Below are 3,144 nucleotides of genomic sequence, written 5' to 3' on the forward strand. Positions count from 1 at the left end.
GTAGCGGTGAGGTTTCACTGTCCAGTCCAGTGCTGTGCAACCTCCATCCTTGACTCACACAGAAACCCGAAGCTCATTCGCCTCGGACGCAAATAAATGATGAGAAATACCCACAAACATTCATCATCATCATTAACAACATCGTCGTCTGCATACACACAGTCTAGTTTGGAGCTCGTCAGTTCATTTTGAAGACGAATTATAATAATTCCTTTCTGGCAACCAAGTGCAGAAACAAAACCACCCGGGTTGCACATTTTAAAGCTGACGCCGATTGGCTTGCAGCATCCTGGCTTGCGGTCAACTTCACACGTAGGCTTTCTGACAAATCGCCCGATGATGCTGGATGCAATTATCAGCGAAACGTCGTACTCCTCAAAATGTAAATGTTGTAGATTTACTCTCCAACACACCGGTGGGCTGAAGTAGTAAACTATTTGGCACGTTTTGTTTACGTGGCAAATCCCTTACTGGCTGTGTCGGGTGATGTAGGGTTACGACACATTTATACTGACGCTATCTAACCCAAAAACCTTTATTATGAACTGGCTTGCGGTGTCGGCGCACTTCCCTCTCAGCGTACAACGGGCGGGGCCAAACGTTGCTGGCAGGTTGTTGGCACCGTTGGACTAAAGTTGGCCCAAACATTGGGCCCAGTGTTCAGTGTTTCGTAGTTTTCCACCTTCTCTCGCTTCTTGTTGTCCTCCCATCAGTCCAAGAGGGGCAATGCGGTTGAATTCACTCCCGCCCCCCATCTGGATGAAGGCTTTTGCCAAGTCTCATCCATGGTTCTATATTTCACAATGCTGGTCAGTATAATAATGATGAGGGCGGTGGTGGTAGTATCAGTGTCAATTGCACTGTATAATAATTATGATGGCGGTGGTGGTAGTATCAGTGTCAATTGCACTGTATAATAATTATGATGGCGGTGGTGGTAGTATCAGTGTCAATTGCACTTTTAGGCCATTTGGACTTAACGCAGTTGATGTTTCTACGCGAGACATCAGTTCCCATGCACCACGACCAAATGTGGAAACTTCATCCACGTGCATCGGTGAAACCCAGAAAAGGACTGGCAGACAGATTGAGGAACCAACCAAGTATTCTCGCCATTCCCAGCCTCACACACTCTCACGAGTTACAGAATATTTAATATCCACGGGGACACAGCCTCTCTGCTGTCACCATATGTGGCTAGCTAGGATGTTGTGGCTGTGCTGTGTTTTCGGGGTATCTCGCATGTTGGTCATCGTTTATGAAGGATCGTCCATCGCACGGAGTTAAACGTGGGACACCAGGCCAAACAACACGTGGCACAACCCAAAAATAAATCGAATAACCATGTGGTCTGTTGTCCAACTTCACAGTTTAATTCTCTCGGTCAGAGGCAAGACTGGCGTTGAGGCTCAGGACGAACGAGCATCTTGGCCTTGACGCCTGCCTATCATAATCTTGAGACTGGAGAAATCCGATGAGCTGTGAAACTCTTTTCCAGTAAACCTATATAATCCCCTTTAACATTTGTAGAGACTAACTCGGAGACACTAAGAGTTGGAGGCACTTCTTTATTAACCAGCACCATCGGAGTTAACACTTTTATCATTAGTCCATCTATGATCAGCGACGTTACTCAGTCAGGACAGTTGATTGGCTGCCTGACTGGTGACGCCTCGAGATGGTGAAGACGGATATGACGACAAGGAAGATGGTGAAGACGCCGAGAAGGATGATGAAGACGCCGAGAAGGATGATGAAGACTACGAGAAGGATGGTGAAGACGACGAGAAGGATGGTGAAGACTACGAGAAGGATGATGAAGACCACGAGAAGGATGATGCAGACTACGAGAAGGATGATGAAGACTACGAGAAGGACGGTGAAGACGACGAGAAGGACGGTGAAGACGCAGAGAAGGACAGTGAAGACTTCAGCAGCACGACGGGGACCCCACTCCATACGACAGCCCCGAGGTCCCCTCCAGGGGCCCCTCTTATACTGTCAGCGTGGCCTGGCTCCGCCCCCGGCCACGCCCCCTTTCTAGAACCTCCCAGCGGGTTCTCGGTGTGCCCCGTCTGTGACCTTTTCCCCGAGATCCCCCTCTGGTGTATCACGTGGCCTGCTGACATTAGGGCTGGAGAAGTCGCAGATCCCCTTCCCTGCCAGCAGCCAGCGCTATGCTGCTACATTATTATTATTAGTCTATACCACTACACATTCATACAGCATGTTTACATCCCGAATCTCTGCATTTGCGTAGTGATGGGCAGCGGTAGTGTAGTGGTCAGCGCACTTCGCTACAAACCCGGCGACCCGAGTTCGATTGCCGCTCGCGGCCAATACCAGTGACGATTATCCGAATCGACTCGGCCTTAAAAAAATGAACCTGGTGTGGTGTGTAAACATCAGTACTGGGGAGGCAAATGCAGCCAGGTGTGGTGCTAGCCACCCACCCCCTCGTGTGCCATACAAACGTTCAATGATGCTCGCGAACAACACTTGCCTAGGCTATATGGGGGATCTGTCTTTGTAGTAGACATGCTGTAGATTATGCATGCGAGGGTAAGAATGGTGAGACGACTCTGTTGTCTACACCGTTGCCATTCTGTAATTATTTATAATTCAGCATTAGTCTGCATTCTGCGCAGAAAAAATTGCAAGATTATAGGAAGCACTTCGTGTGGAGGGCGCTTCACCTTCAAAAGGCTTCAATCTTCAAAGGGCCCAATCATATTCACAAGCCTCTTCATCGCTTCTGGTTTAATCAGTAAACTTCGGAATGGGGTGTCCACACAAGGTTAAAACCAACTGCACATCGCACGTCTGAATATTTGAAACTTTTCGGTTGTATTATTAATCCAATTCATAGTTGGTTTCTTGTTGGCATGTAAAAATAGTTTTTTTTTTAAGTACAACACTCCACCATCCACCAAAGCCAATCAAATTAAGTTGTCACATCAGCAAAACCGGAAGAATTGTTTTCGTTTAACAGCAGGCGCAATATTAGTTGGAAAGTTGCTCTAAGAGTTCCAAAATGGGTTTACTCCTTCATGAGACGATATTCCCACATTGGAGACCGGTTATATCGCGACACTACCCATCGTCCTCCGCACAAGAACACACGCCACGTTCGTATGACAAAGC

The sequence above is a fragment of the Petromyzon marinus genome, chromosome 33 (assembly GCF_048934315.1).
Source record: "Petromyzon marinus isolate PM22_M1 ecotype Great Lakes invasive population chromosome 33, UKy_Petmar_22M1.pri1.0, whole genome shotgun sequence".
NCBI lineage: Eukaryota > Metazoa > Chordata > Hyperoartia > Petromyzontiformes > Petromyzontidae > Petromyzon > Petromyzon marinus.